Here is a 17,339-nt window from a genome sequence, read left to right on the forward strand (position 1 = left end):
TGGCATTCAGACAGTTAGTAGACTTAGGTTTTGATTCATTTAAACTAACATAATCATCCTGCTGCAAGACAGAATAAATCAATATGTTTATCGATAATTAAATCATGTACAACCCGAGATTTGTAACAGAAGGATAGCAGTAAGAGTGAAAGGGAAAGTTTACAAGAATACCCACTGTGAGCTTAACTAGAACTCTGAGGGTGAATAATAGCCCAGAGTTCAGAAGTTGGAAATGATCTATACTGAAACTTTACAACTAAAAACAATTGTTTAAAAATATTGCTTAAGATGCTCCAGGTCAGGAATACAAAGGAGATCCATTTTCGTTTTGCTCTGACAGGAAATACCAACGAAACAGGAGATTAAAATGACAAGACACAGCAGAACTCTTGTCCTCACTTATTACACAACACCACTTGGAGGTGAGAGGTCTTGGAGGCCCATCAGGACACACAACATGAAAAACACCAGATGGAGTAAAGAGAAACGCATTAATCAACAGAGTCCCTAAAATGTTTCAGCTGAATGTGCATAAACTACAGTCGCACACTCCATGAGTGTGCCTGCATAGATGCCACAGTCATCTGGACAGATAAATGTATGTTATTTTTCAGTTTTGTATTCCAAATGCATTTGGAATGAAATAATCCGTTCTACTTTAAACGGCCAAGGCTTTATTTGAACAGGTCTCCATCTGCATAGAAACGACTGCGTAAGAGATGCAGGCCATAAATCTTTTTTCTTTATCCTTTAACCTCGGTTTCTCTACTAGAGGTCTGGGAGCTTGAGGGTCCTGCATATTATCTTTGCAGTTTCAAGGACTGTGCTCTTCTGGACAGAAATCTCAGATGTTGCTGGAGCCACCTGTCTATCCTCTTCATGTAATCCTTTCTGCTGGGGTTACTTGTGTAGTAGAATTCCAACAGTGCCCTGTTCTCATCTCTCATCTCTTGCCCACTTTTGCCTCCTTGTTTTGCCTACTTCTCATCAGTGTGTCCTGGTTCCTCAACACCTGACATGGACCTTGTTAATCTAGGCTAAGGACTATGCCATCAGACTTGGAGGTGATGATTCTTATTCCCTCCACTTCGCACTCTTCTACGCTTTGTTGATAATCCAGGATCCCATCACCTGCAAAAAACAGATGCATTGTTCGCCCTCTATCTGACGTTTGACTAACAGATGAACTCTTTTTTTTTTTCCAGCGCCTTGGCACACTTAGCACACTGATCCCCCTGTAATTGGAGCACACTGTCCCTTCCTCTTTACCTGGTGGGACAAAATGGCCCCAGCCAGGGAAAAATTAGGAGGTTCCCCACAGAGAGCCTTCTAAACCAGCAGGAAGGCTGTCTGGTGCGGCTCTGTCCACTGGGCCAGATCTGGGGCACCCTTACAGGTGAAAAGTTTGGCATATACCGCCGGTAATAGCCAGCCACCACATATACTCCACCCAGGTGTCACTATGGATGATAACGCCATCCAAGTAGGTGGCAGCATATGCAGCATGCGGACACAGTACCAGGTCCATGAGGAACTGGAAAGTGGCTTGGGCTCCAAACAAGCCAAATAGAAGTATGACGAATTGGTACAAATCGTATGCAGTGGAGAAAGTCGCTTTCTCTGTAGACTCTAGGGACAAGGGAATCTGCTAGTAGCCCTTGGTTAAATCCAGTGTCATGAAAAAACAAGCCGTGCCTGGCGCATGGGATAAGTGTCAAACTGTGACCCTCATTCACCTTGTGGTAGTCAACACAGAACCGTATAGACCACATCTATCTTTACCACGAGAACTATGGGGCTACACCACGCACTGCACTCTTATATTACTCACATTTTCAGCATCCCAGCCAGTTCCTTCCACACAATTTGTCTTTTATTTTCAAGCAATTTATAGGGGCATGAATGCAACGTCACCCAAGGCTCTATTAGAGTGGTACAACCGGGCAAGGGGGAGAACACATCTGCAATGCAAATGCAGGAACATTGAAGGATTATGTTATTTGTTATTTTCACAGTAGAGGACGTGCAAAATGATGCTGCTGGAGCGTTGGCGTTTTCTTTTCTATCCAGATGAGGGCAGTGAGTCTAATGGTTACTATGGAAACTGATCAGCAGTCCTCTCACAGCACATACTGATTTCATAACCAGCTGACTAATGTTTTATGTTTTACATTTACATGACAATTCTATCAACATAAGTGGTTTGACATGTGGTGAGCATCTTGATCTCATCTCATCTCTCAAATTTAAGAAGATAAGGTGAGAGAGACACGTTAGAGAGATTAGAGATGTGGTAACAAAGCTATCCGACACCAGGTTGGGCTTTGACCTGAAAGACTCTGCACTGGCCTGGAGTGTCTGAACTTCAGCTGTATATCAGCACCATCTGCTGCTCATAGCTGAGGCAGGGCAAGGCTTTTATTTTTAAATATCATGCTATTTTTAATTATTTCCCATAGAAATCCCATACAGCTTGTGTTGCTGAAACTTTAATATTAAGCTTCATTAAGTGGTTTTAGTAAGGTGCAACTTATGGCTTAAGTTGGTTGTATAAAAAATACTCCCCTAGTATAGAAGGTATATCACACTTATAACTTACTGTAAATAAAAGAGTTAAAACAAATAAAAGGAAATATTACTACTCTACTTAAGTACTCAAAGCGCTTTATACAACATGCCTAATTCACCCATTCACACAAGCGCATTTTTCTACACCTAAGTATCCAACATTCACACTCCAGTGAATGCATCGGAGACCAGCTTACGCTTCTGTACCTTGTCAAAGGATCCTTAGGCATGCAGACTGTCATAGCAGGGATTTTACCACAAACCTTCTGATTAGTAGATGACCTCTAACTCCTGAGCTACAGCCACTACAAATCTACATCTTCACTTGATTTTTGCAACGCCCCCCCACCCCCAACAAAAAACAAAAACCCCCCAAATCATTTGGTTGTAGTTTCTTGTAAAGATCCATCTTAATCAATGTACTCTTGAAGCCTCTATTATAATAAATGTCTCAAGCCTGAAAAGGGTTGGAGCTGGGCCTCTAGTCAAAGTAGGTCAAACTGGTGTTGAAAGGCCTTTAATCTTTGGTCTTGCCATGCTGTTTCTTTTTCTCCAGTGGAGCCTTAAGCCTTCCATTGTCCTAGGCCTGAAGAATATTGTCTGATATTGTGAACTCTGTCTTTTTTTACTATTATTGCCTGCTGCTCCTGAACTAGCTCCATACTCCTCATCTGCATTAACTGCTTGTTCCTACGTGTTTGAATGGACTGAGAGAGCAGTGAACGGTGGGCAGGCATATTGCAGGTGAGTATATCTTAGGTAATTGGTTGCTGTTTTGTGATAATGCGTTGAAGTGGGTTTGTACTCAGACCTGTCCACAGCAAAGCAACAATGACAAAAAAGAAGAGTCAAGCATTGTTTCACTGAATGAATCACTGAAGACAGATAAGAGAGCAAGGTTAAACAGGGCACAAAACAAAAACCTTCCTCTAATCTCAGAATTTAGTGAAACATCTAACAGATCATCTGCAGTTCCAGTGGTTTATTTAAAGAGTTTCAATCAGGTTTCAGAGCTCATCTCAGCACACAAACAGAATTAATGAAAGTTGAAAACAATGTTCTTTGGCCTCTAACAATGGACTTATCTCTGTGCTTATCCTGCTAGACATCAGGGCTGCGTTCAATACTGTTGATTGAGCGATTAGAGCATGCTGTAGGGATTAAAAGTACTGTGCTGCAGTGGTTTGAATTATACCTATTTAATTTTTATTGCTATGCACATGATACCCACCTTTATCTGTCCATGAAGCTAGATAAAAGACAAAGACCTGGATGGCCTCTAATCTCCTGCTTCTAAATTCAGATAAAACTGAGGTCATTGTACTCACCAATAAAAATCAGAGAAACATGGTGTCTAACTGCATACTTACTGGATGGCATTACTGATGTCCAGTAACGCTGTGAGGAATAATTTTTGACCAGGATATTGCCTTCAATGTACATATTAAACAAATATGTAGGACTGCTTTTCTCCAATTGCACAATATCAGTGATGCTGAAAAACTAGTTCATGCATTTATTACCTCTGTCCTGGACTACTGTAATTCATTATTATCAGGATGTCTTAAAAACTGCCTGAAAATTCTTCAGTTGATCCAAATTGCTGCAGTGAGAGTACTCACTGGGACCACAAAGAGAGAGCATATTTCTCCTGTATTGGCGTATCTTTGTTGGCTCCCTGTTAAATCCAGGATCAAATTTAAAATCCTTCTCCTCACATACAAGGTCTTGAATAATCAGGCCCCATCTTATCTTAAAGAGCACATAAACCCAATTAGAGCACTTCACCCACAGACTGTTGGCTTACTTACGGATCCTGGAGTATTTAAAAGTAGAGTGGGAGTAACAAACCTTCAGCTTATAGGGCCTTCTGGAAGCAGCTCCCAGTTTGAGTTGTGTCTATACACGTCTCTAAATTGAAGTTTTGCTAAGCTGGTCTTTTAGCCTTCCCGATCATGTACCCATGTTTGTCTGTTTTTCTCTCCAGTCCTTGTGTCAAGCCAATGAGTCTTAGTCTCAGTATTTGTACTTCCTGTTTCCTTTTGATCTTGTGTTTTTGGGTCCACATCTCTGCCTGCCACCCACCTACACCTGTGGATATTACAACTGCTTTACGGAAAATTTATTTTAGACCCCTGCTCTAAAATAATGCGTAGTGTCATTTTGTAGCATCGTAGCTCGTGACGTGTATACTTTTGGATGGTTATAATGTGGCTTTTAATCAAAATCTCTAAAATATGATGGGATTTTACCTCAGAAATCTCAAAGACTTCTACACAAATGTCTTTTGTCACAGGCTTAACTTAAGCCTCCTTCGCCCTTTATATGCTTCATGCTTATGTTCATGTCTTATGTTGTCAAGTTTGTATTGCCATGTCTGCGCCTCATGTTTCCTGTTTTATTCTGAAGGTCTGTGTCCTATGTCAGTGTAGTTGGCTTTGCTTCCTTTGTCTCATGTCAGATTAGTGTCAGCTGTTTCTCCATGTATTTCCACTTCCCCTAACCACCCTTGTGTGTATTTAGTCTGCAGGGGTGTCCAAATTCATAGACTGCATCCTCCTGAGGACCCATCCTTCGAGGTCTATGTGGGCCGGGTCCTTAGAAGGTCGGGTAGGCCAGAAGTAAATGGCTGTGAAATTGGACGGTCTAGCATTTAGATTTGCGTCACCGTTGTCTCGATGGAGTTTAATAAACTCAGCTGTCTCCTCCTTGCTATCGAAAATATAACAGGACACTGGTGTAAATTCTAAACCATCTTACACTTCTGTTTGTTAGGAGACCTGAGTCGTTGTCCCAGAGCTTTGAGTTTTCTTTACTATTGTACTTTGATTCTGCCATTATTTATTGTTTCTTCTGGTTTCTTTGTTGATGTTCTGGTTTCTGTCTGTGTCTCTTAGTTGCTCTGTCTCCCCTGTCTGAGGTGTCCCCTTGTCAAGTCCATGTCTCTATGTTATGTTTCCTGTTTTACTTTGAAAGTCCATGTCTCATGTTAACGTATCTGGTTTTGCTTCCCCTTATTGCTCCCTCTGTGTAGTTAAGCCTTGTGTTTCTGTGTCAGTGTCGCAATCTACCCTCATTCATGCTGTGTGTTATGCCTGCCTGCCTGAGTTATTTTTGTATTTTGAAATTTGTTACTTTGAGTTCAGCATTAAAACTGTTTTTTGAGTCCACATTTTGTCTCCAGAGACTGCACTGTGGGTCCTCCATACCTGCACACGGCCTAAAGATGACACTGTTTAATCAGTTTTCTGTTTGACATTTATTCAGCTGTGTGAAAACCAAGGAGGAACCCACCCGAGGGATTAATAAAGTTTTATTTTATATAATCTAATCTAATCTAATCTAATCTAATCTAATCTAATCTAATCTAATGACTTTAATCGCAGCCAAACTGATTTACTCTCGAACAAATAAAACACTTATTTAAGTGACTTATAAATCACGTTTAACCTGAGTAGCGAAAGACCGCGGTGATCTGAAAATGATGTGCCGGACGTTTGCCGTTCTCGTCGGCTCTAGTGACCCTCAAGCTCCTGGCTAGCTATCGAGTGGGTAACAGACGTCTGCGAAAATGTCGAAGCACTTTTGCAAATATGTGATGTCTTGATAAACTGAAATATGTTAAAAGTTTATTTTGTGACTCAGAAAGAGTAATAAGAGTAATATTAAAACTTAGTAGCGACTGCCATTGTTGGAAACTGGAATTGGCTGAGGCACGCTGTGAATTCTGGGATATGGTGGGCCAGGAAGGCAAGGCAAGGCAAGGCAAGTTTATTTGTATAGCACAATTCAACAACAAGGTGATTCAAAGTGCTTTACAGAGACATTAGAAACAAGAACAAATAAAAAGCATGATTTAAAATTGATTAAAACAAGCAAATAAACTAACTAACTAATTAACAAACAAACAAACAAACAAAACAGTATATAAAATCAAAACAGATAAAATCAGAACAGTAGATAAAATCAGTAGTTAAATGTAAGTTTTGAAATTTAAGCTTAAAGTGTGGATTTGGTGCTTTATTCAAATGCAGCTGAGAACAGGTGAGTCTTCAACCTGGATTTAAATAAACTGAGTGTTTCAGCTGATCTGAGGCTTTCTGGGAGTTTGTTCCAGATATATGGAGCATAAAAGCTGAATGCAGCTTCTCCGTGTCTGGTTCTGACTCTGGGAACTGATAAAAGACCGGATCCAGATGACCTGAGGGATCTGGAAGGTTCATACTGGGTCAGGAGGTCATTGATGTATTTTGGTCCTAAACCATTCAGAGCTTTATAGGCCAGCATCAGAACTTTAAAGTCTATCCTCTGACGGACAGGCAGCCAGTGTAAGGACCTCAGAGCTGGACTGATGTGGTCCACTTTTTTGGTCTTAGTGAGGACTCGAGCAGCAGAGTTCTGAATGAGCTGTAGTTGTCTGACTGATTTTTTAGGTAGACCTGTAAAGATGCTGTTACAGTAATCAAGCCTACTAAAGATGAATGCATGGACTAGTTTTTCCAGGTCCTGTTGAGACATCAGATCTTTTATCCTTGATATATTCTTGAGGTGATAGTAAGCTGACTTTGCTATTGTCTTAATGTGTTTTTCTAAGTTTAGGTCTGCATCCATCACTACACCCAAATTTCTCTTCTGGTTTGTGGTTTTTAGGTGTATAGATTGAAGTTCTCTGGTGACCTGTAATCGTTTTTCTTTGGCGCCAAAGACTATTACCTCAGTTTTGTTTTTGTTTAGCTGGAGAATATTGTGGCACAACCAGTCATTAATTTCCTCAATGCATTTACCAAGAGCCTGTACAGGGCCTCGGTCTCCTGGTGACATTGTGATATATATTTGTGTGTCATCTGCATAGCTGTGATAGTTTATTTTGTTGTTGTTTATAATCTGTGCCAGTGGGAGCATGTAGATGTTAAACAGAAGGGGTCCCAAGATGGAACCTTGGGGAACTCCACATGTGATACTTGTCTGCTCAGATGTGAAGTTACCTATTGATACAAAGTATTTCCTGTTTTCTACGTATGTTTTGAACCAGTTTAGTACAGTTCCTGAAAGACCTGTCCAGTTCTCCAGTCGTTTGAGTAATATGTTGTGGTCAACTGTATCAAATGCTGCACTGAGATCCAGTAAAACTAAGACTGACATTTTTCCACTGTCTGTATTCAGACATATGTCATTAAACACTTTGGTCAGAGCGGTTTCAGTGCTGTGGTTCTGTCTAAAACCTGACTGGAAGGCATCGTAGCAATTATTCTGTTTTAAGAAGTAACTGAGCTGTTGAACTGCTTTTTCAATGATCTTACTTAAAAACGGGAGATTTGAGATCGGCCTGTAGTTGTTCATTTGTGTCTTGTCAAGATTGTCCTTTTTCAGTATAGGTTTGATTACAGCAGTTTTTAGTGATTCTGGAAACACACCTGACATTAAGGAAAAGTTGACGATCTGTAACAGGTCTAACTCTAAAGTCTTTGAGACCTTTTTGAAAAAACTTGTTGGCAGGACATCTAAACAGCAGGAGGAGGAGTTCAGTTTACCTAAGATGTCCTCCAGGTCTTTGCTGTTAATAGGTTGAAACTGTTTCATGGTGTTTAAACAGTTTTTTGGTGGTACATATCCTGGATCTGCTGTTGATGTACCAATTGCTTGTCTAATTTTTTGGATTTTTTCAGTGAAGAATTTGGCAAAGTCATTGCAGGCCATGGTCGAATGAAGTTCAGCTGCCACTGACACAGGAGGGTTTGTTAGCCTGTCAACTGTAGAAAATAAGACCCGAGCATTATGGCTGTTTTTAGTGATGATGTCAGAGAAGTAGGACCTCCTTGCATTCCTCAGTTGTAAATTATAATTGTGAAGTTTCTCTTTATAAATGTCATAATGAACCTGGAGGTTTGTTTTTCTCCATCTGCGCTCAGCTTTCCTACACTCTCTTTTTTCATTTTTCACCAGTGTGGAGTTTCTCCATGGAGACTTTTTCCTTCCAGAGATAACCTTCACCTTAATGGGAGCAATAGTGTCCATTACATTTAACATGTTAGCATTGAAGCTATTGACGAGCTCATTGACTGACCCTCTGGGCAGGTCAGGTGTTAATGGGAAGACCTGGTTAAAAATTGCACTACTGTGTTCAGTTATACACCGTTTTGTGATCACTGTTGTTGATATATTTGTGTGGGCTGAGATTTTACTTTCAAAGAAAACACAGTAATGATCAGACAGGCCCACATCAGACACAGTAACCTTTGAAATGCTCAGGCCTTTGGAGATCAGTAGGTCAAGAGTGTGTCCTCTATTATGTGTGGCCTCTGTTACATGCTGAGTCAGCCCAAAGTTGCCCAGAGTGTTACTCAGGTCTTTAGTCCCTTTGTCCTGAGGGTTGTCCACATGAATGTTAAAATCCCCAGCAATAATTACACAGTCAAAATCAACACAGATCACAGACAGCAGTTCACTGAGGTCATTAAAAAAGTCTGTGCAGTATTTGGGAGGCCTGTAAACATTAAGAAACACAACTTTGGATGGGGCCTTCAGCTGTAAAGCCACATATTCAAAAGACTGAAAACTTCCAGGAGATAGCTGCTTACATTGAAATGATTCATTAAATAAGACAGCAACCCCTCCTCCTCTCCTGCTCGCCCTGACCTCACTGATAAAACTGTAGTTAGGAGGGGTCGTCTCGATGAGAACAGCTCCACTGTTACTTTGGTCCAACCAAGTTTCAGTTAAAAACATAAAATCAAGGCTGTGCTCAGTGATTAAATCATTAATTAAAAATGTTTTCCCAGCTAGAGATCTAATGTTTAATAAAGCCAACTTAAGTGTTTTAGAGGTATTACTTGTCCCCTCGTGTTTGGGAGCAGTCTGTGGCACACAAGGTATGTTTACTATGTTTAAAGATCTTTTAGAGTGCAGCTCTCTGTGTTTTGACCAGGCCACATGTCTCCTGTCACCTAAAAGTACAGAAATTTTAAAACCTTCTAGTAAACAGGGTCCCAGCTTCTCCTGGGAAAAGTCATCACTGCCATAATCCTCACAGCCCAGACCCTTCACACATCACGCATCAGACTGCGGAGACAGGGCATGAAGAGGAACTAAGGGGGGCGAGGCTGGGCAATGTGACTTCGATTGCTCTGTTGAGGGTGGGGCTCGATGGCGAACCTTTGGCCGCTCTGGTGGGGGGTTTATGGGGGACAAAAAGGGATTGGGACGGGGGGTAGATCTGAGCCCAGCATTGACCCGCTCCATCATCTCCTCAGTGAATTTCAGGTGTGGGGAGGAGGGAGAAAGGGAGGGGGAGGAGGGTGATGGCCTGTCAGGGGTTTGGGGGACTGGGGAAGGTCGTGGTCCCTTGTCCTGGTCGTTGGTGTTGTTGAGAGAGTTGGAGGCAAATAGGGACCCCTCTTCTTGCCTTAGATGTCTCTCCTTTCTGAGGCTCTTCCCGGGTGGGGGCAAATGGAGCTCCTCCTCAAGGTTTCTGCTGGGCTTTGTCTGTTCTTGGAGTACTGTTTGTTCCTCTTTATGAGATAACTCCTCGTTTATCTCAGCCTTGGCACCAAGCACGGATGGATGACGTATGGAATAAAACAAGTTGGAGGTGAACAGTTTCACCCCTGACTTGTTAAAATTAAATCCATTTGCTTTGAACAGATGCCTGCGTTCCCAAAAAATATTAAAGTTGTCGATAAAGTGCACTGAGTGGTCAGCACATGCTGACCACTCAGTGGACACACCCGACCCATCCTACAAATTCAGGGCAAAGGAGGACGCATTTGTTGGCTGCAAATGCGTCCTCAGGAGGATGCAGCCCATGAATTTGGACACCCCCTGTGTGTTTCTGTTCATTCATTGTCAGGTCATCTGTTGCCTTTTGTGCCACGTTTCCATGTTCTATTCTCCAGGTTTCAGGTATCCTTGTATCCACGTCGAGTTTTATGTTTTGGTTTTATATATTTATCTCTTGTTTCCCCAGTTTAGGTTATCGTTTAGCTTCATCTCTGCCTTTTGTTTTGTCCAGTTTTTACCAGCCTTAATAAACGGCTCGCTTTCTGTTAAAATTCAAGTTTTGTCCACGTTCCTTGGTGTCTGTGTTTTGGGTCCTCTTTGCAAATTCATACAGTGTGCTGCCGCATACTGGGACATTATTCTGGTATCTTCTGAATATAATCAGCAATAAAGCTAAAGTGATTTCCAGAGGTGTGGACTCGAGTCACATGACTTGGACTCGAGTCAGACTCGAGTCATTAATTTTATGACTTTAGACTTGACTTGAAAAAATGTTCTAAGACTTGTGACTTGACTTTTACACCAATGACTTGGGACTTGAATTGGACTTGAACCTGTTTACTTGAAAAGACTTGATATTTTACCCCAAATATAAAATTTAACATGCATATTATATCCGGTTGTTCAGTGATGACGCGACGAATCCTACTTCCGGGTCTAAAGTAGTCTGCGTTTAATATGGCTTTTGTGTTGTTAACATGTTTAATGTTATGTATTTTCTTCTATTTGATCTCAAAAAGCTCCTAAAACAGTCAGCGACCACTGTTGACCTCCCTCGGCTTTTATTACCGCTAATCATTTATTTAAGCTCAGTTTTTAAAACCTTAGGAAGTAACTACAGCCCAGCCCATGCAGCAGTATATGAATGACTAACCTCGTATTGTGGATGGATTATCTCAGTTGTTCTCCTGGCTGAAGTTTGGTCCTTTTACAGCATCCTGCCATGCGATTACATTTGTTCCTGACCACCGAGAACACTCACATTAACTTTTATCAAGTGGAAAAAAAGTTAGCTTGTTTATATTATGCTAACATAGCTGTGTCGCTAGCGGTCACGTAGCAAATCATTATATACCAGCTAGCCCAACTTCAGTAACCCTACAAACGTCACTGCTGTTTAGTTTTCTGTCTTCATTTATGCTGGAAGTGATAGCAGAGCTGTACGTTTTAATTTGTTTCCAAAACCCCGCAGTCAGGACATGCTATATTGTATTTAGATAGAAGCTAGCGAGCTAACTCCCTGCTAACTTCTAACTCCGTTAAATGTCATAAATTCCGTTTTCATGGATGCCTGGATGTTAAACTCAATTGTTACACCTGGTAGAGCAGAACGCTGATCATTTTATTAAAGATGAAAGACTTTAGACAGTTTTTCAACTCTCAGTAATGCCATAGTGATCGTTTGATATATGGACCTGCAGCGGAGTTTAGACCCAGACACGGCTAGTGACGTCAGACTGAATAACCGGATAGAGATTGAAAATGTGACGTCATTCACGGGTAGAACCGCAAAGGATTCTGGGAACTCGTGGCAAGCGGTACTAGCGCACGCAGGCTTTCAATTGAAATCAGTCACACAGCGATAAAAAGAAACACAAAAATGTCAACAAGCTGTTGTATTATTAACTGCAATAGCCGGTCGCATGACAGCCACGGGAAGCCGACGGGTAAAGAGATCGGTTGTTATCGGATTACGTCGTTGAAGAGAAATTGTTCGAGCCATGTTTCCGAAGTAACAAAGAGGCGACGGATGGCCTGGATTGCAGCCATTCAAAGACCAAATATAACGTCCCAGAACACTCCAGCTCACAGGTTAGTCTGCTCCAAGCATTTACACGAAGGTCAGTGTTTTTTAGTAGTTAATACGTCATTTTCATAACATAATTGGTGATATAGGTTACAAGCAAGTCTGGTGCTGAACAGAAATTGTCGCGCTATGCTCCTTTATTTATTGTGCATAAATAGTGAATTGTCCTGACACAATATTGCGTTTCGCTTCTGTTATTATGGTACATTAACAAAAACATATACTTTTATTCACAGGATAAAACAGTTGTTTTTCTATCACTAATTGCCCAGTACGATTACAGCATACAGTATTATTGTCACTGCTACATTTCTGTGACGCGTACCAGAAATTATTTCCACTACTAATTAATTATTGTTGAGCTCAAAGGTCCTATTAATAAACGGTTAACGAATGTGTATTTATGAGACGATTTGTGAGACTGGTAAACTTATGATACGTACGATGGTCTTTCGTTCTACACGGTGCATTTCAAGGTCCTGCACCCATCCGTCGGTAAACTGTACCTGGACTTGTTGCAGTGACCTGAAGTTACTAAACTTCATGAGTGTATGCACTCACTCCAAGAACCGTATGATTATAAATATGCATATAAATATGCTACGATGAGATAGCTGACTTCATCTAACTAGCAAATGTTTTCCAGGCTACGTTGGTGATGCAGTTTTTTTTTTTTAAATGATATTTTTAAAAAATATATCATTTATTTATGTATGATATTTTTGTCATGCGATTTTAAGGCCGGTCCTACAACCGCATCCAAGAATAACATGCAGCTTATCTCAGAAATGTCGGTGAAAATTATTCTTGGAGCTAGGTTTAATTGAGCTGCATTTTAAAGAGGTGCAATTTCACAATTTGTGTATATTTTCTAAGTTCACTATTTTGTCATGTGTTGAGAAAAACACAGATTTAAAAATTACATGGTCTAATATTTACATTTAGCATATAACTGCAACATGCTTTTTTTCGGGTTTTTTTTAAAGACTCGAAAGGACTTGAAATTCAAAATTTCAGACTTGTGACTTGACTCGGACTTTTACACCAGTGACTTGAGACTCGACTCTGACTTGCCTGACATTACTTGAGACTTGACTTGAGACTTGAGGATAAAGATTTGAGACTTACTTGAGACTTGCAAAACAATGACTTGGTCCCACCTCTGGTGATTTCATTCCCTGAGTCCAGTATATCTCTGCTCCAGTCCTGGGCACCCAGAACCAGTGCCCAAGTCTTCCACACTGCTGGAGTCCAAGACTCTCCACCATCAATGCTGGCCTCATGCTGGCCTTGGCGGCCACTTCAAGCCAATCTGTGTTATTGGTCATTTGTGAATCTGTTCCGCTGCTGCCCTCACTGCTGGCCCCCTGCAAAGCCACCAGAGGTAAAATGTCGTCTCTGGCATTGTCCTCCAGGGGACTTCCTTTGTTGCCAGCCTCTGGCCATGACACCGGAGCTGGCCACTCAGTCAGCCCCCAGGCCCTGCTGTCTCTACTGCTGGTCACCGGGGAGACCCCAGAATTCTTTTGTCACAGCTGTTTGCCTTTTGAGAAGCCCTGAGCACTTTATAGGTGTCTGTCCCTGCACCTCTCCAATGGCGTACTAGCCTCATGAACCTGTTTTTATCTCCCTGGACAGCCTGGGGCAATTTGTGTGATTTTTTTTTCTGCTTAGTTTGATTTTACTTATGTGTTTGGTTCAGGCCCTCCTTTCAAACCCATTTGTCTGCCCGCTGCAGGTTAGGTTTTGTCTTTGTTTAAGGACGTCAAGAAGCTGTATAGGATAAGGGGGGCTCTGTCATGGTTCCTTGGTCATCAACTCAGTGGTTTGTGTTTTGTGGGTTCATGGTCCTGGGTTTTATCTCAGTATTTTGTGTTTAGAGTCTTGTTGTGTAAAATTTTGACCTTGGAGTCCTCCTTGTATTCTTGCCTCCCTATGTTGCCATGTCTGTCTTTGTCGCTTGTCCGAAGTGTCCTGAGTGAAGTTGGTCTCGTCTCTGTGTCTGTTATTGTTTGTCTCCTCACTTGTGTCCTTATATCCATCTGGTCCCTCAGTGCCCTGAAGGTTGTCTCCCCCCCCCCCCCCAGACAGTCATGTCTCCATGTTTGCTTCCCATTTTGTCTATGTCAAGTTCATGTATTATAGTCTCCATCACTATTTCCTGTTTTATTGTGATAGTCTCTTGTTCTGTGTGCATCATGGTTAGTTTTGAGTCCCCTTGTGTCATTAAGCGTATTCAGCTCAGCTGTTTCCTCCCAGGTGTCTCCACTTCACCCTGTTTGTCCCTCCTTCTCTGACTTCATCAACTGGAGTAAACCAACAGTTTTGCCTCTAAACACATCCACTACAGCCAGATAACATTAGATATTTAGGCATACATTTTTCCACCAGGCTTTCAGTATAGTTGAATCACATTCCTTTTACTAAAATGGTAGAGGTTGATCTAACATATTTGTATCACTCATGGAGAGAGTTGCTGCAATTAAAATGATGATTCTGCCTAAAATCATTTCTCACAAATTCCTAATAAACACTCAAACATCTCATTATTGTTATGGAAAAACAAACCATTATGAATAATTTTAAAAACACTGATCTGCCTTTTATTGGAACTAAGCATTATAACTTTAAAAACCTTACCATGAACACCTCCCTGACACCGTGGTGGGATTTGTTTGTTGTTTTCTTCACTTATGTCATGTAAACTAATACCCATTTGGAACAATCCAGATATCTCTAAACAGGACAAAGGAGTTCCCAAATGGGTTACACGCTCAAACATAAGAATCCACTGTACAGGAAACTCTGCTGAGAACGATATGTGAAGACTCATCCAAATAGTTTTGTTGCTCTATCTCAACCTCACCCAAACTATGCATTTAGGCAACGTACGGTAAGTGAATTATCTATGGAAGCAAACAATCACATGTAGTTCTACAGTCTTATGCATCACTAAGAAAACTATCCTCATAAATTGATATAAAAAATGTATTACTTAATATCAGTGGTGTATGGTGGCTTTTAAAGGAATTATTAACAACTTATTCACACTCCATCTTCTCTACATCATACATGTTAGGCAAGGTAGGTAGCAAGATGAGACTCATCTGTTACGATCACAAGTCACTAAGGTTATCTTTCTTGATCATGCTTGTTGTGTCCGTACAAAGTGCAGATTGTACTAACTGAGCAGTGAAAGCAGACCAGCAGCAACTTGCCTCTCATTCTGGTCTCTCTTTAGTTTACAGTCAGGCCAGAGGTTAACCTACAATGCGCATGCACAAACCAACAGAAGATAGCTGCTGGCCCTTCAGCTTGGCCAACTCCAGTCAGTGTCAACTATAGTTGGACACAACCTCAGAGACAGAGACGACTACGCTTTTCAGTGAAATGAAATATGCACAATAGTGGCAACAATAGCTAACTGCAAGCACAAGATGGCAGTAATGTAAAGGCTGGATTCAAATATTCATTGACAGGCTAGGAGCTTTATGACAGTGCAGTGCTGCCCTCTCTTCCCTTTAGCTGTTAGTGATCTGTCTGCAGCCTCACTTCTTCTCCTGTTGTGGGGTGTGTGTGGCCTCAGGCCTTTAGTATTCTGGGTTGCTGCGCATTGCTCATATTCTTCTTTTCCTTTTTCTTTATTTTCTTTATTTTTAAGTGCTGTATGTTTTTCTGTTTTTTTTCCTTACAGGTGCAGGTTAAAGACCGATTGGGTTTTTCCACTTGTGATCTGTCCTCTTATTCTTATCTTTTCATGTATTGTCTCTCTTTTCACTCTTCTTCCTGCCCGTCAACTCTGGCTTCGTCATATTACATAGTAGTAAATAGTAGGAAATGAATACATAAAAGAAAAGAAAATCACAAACAATAGGATCCTATAAACTTATCTTGGAAAAGCAAATATGTTTGACACAACAGTGTATTCAGATGATGAATCTGATTGCAAGAGCTGCCAGACATGACAGTTATTTAAAAAGAAAATATAAACTCCATACGTGATGTCTGCCTTGTCTAATAATCAACACACACGTGTATACACAGACTGAACATCTGTGATTTTGAATATAGACATGTGAAAACACAAATATTTTTGATTAATTTATTTAATTCCTATTCATGCCTCAATGAATTCTAAAGGAAAATCATCACAGCTTCAAGTATGTGAGGTGCCATTCACAGTTTAAAATACTGTGAGTTTACACATACTGGTGTGTAACAGGAAGGACTGGTTGGTTGTAAAGATATTACCTTCCAGGTAATTTCTTGATTCTTGATTTGAATTTTCATTCATCCTAAAGATGGATGAAAAAAGTTGTGTTTTAATTTTTCAATAAGTTAATTTTAGATAAACAACAGTAACATCTCTGTTTTAGCGTAAAAATCACCAGGGATTTGAGGCCATAGATTTTTGGAAGGAAGAAAATTTAAATTCTCATCTATAAAATGTTACAAAGGTAATTCTTTTACTGCTTCAGTATTGGTCAGTAGTGTGGATATGTGGAGATGGGAGTGGTACAGCTAACCCTGAGCCAAAGGTTTGATCTGTTAGATAAGTAATTTAGTATACATATGTACAAAAGTCTGCCTGCACCAAATACATGCTAAAACAACTCAAACACATTGTTTTCTATTAGAAATGAAACTAAATAATAACAGGAAAGTTAAGCAATTTCTTTCGTATGGACTTCGCTATGAGTTTAATTTCCACTTGTCCCTCTTTTCTTTTTTGAAATCCAGTCTTCCCTTTTAACTGAGCCACCAGTACGCGTGCACCTGGACCAAAATAAGAAAGGGGGAAGTGGGGTCAGACCCTGGCTGTATGCTATTCTTTGTTGCCAAACCCTTAGAATCACTTTTCTCCACTTTATAGCGCCCCTGCTCACTACTCACCTGCTCACACATTAACTGCTCTATACTATCCATTGTCTCCCACTCGTTTTAGCCAAACTATATATCACCAAATTTGTTTATTTTTAGCAACAAGCAACAAAGCAATAACAGAAATCCCATTGTGATTGTTGTGATCTCTCCAAAACTGCAGTGTAGTTGATTTATTATTATTATTATTATTATTATTATTATTACTATTCATAATGACAATAATTATAATAGTACTCTTCATCTTCATCATCATCATCATCATCATCTTCATCATCATCATTTCAACATTACTTATGGCAGGCGA

This window comes from Astatotilapia calliptera, chromosome 17, assembly GCF_900246225.1.
Source record: "Astatotilapia calliptera chromosome 17, fAstCal1.2, whole genome shotgun sequence".
Classification (NCBI taxonomy): domain Eukaryota; kingdom Metazoa; phylum Chordata; class Actinopteri; order Cichliformes; family Cichlidae; genus Astatotilapia; species Astatotilapia calliptera.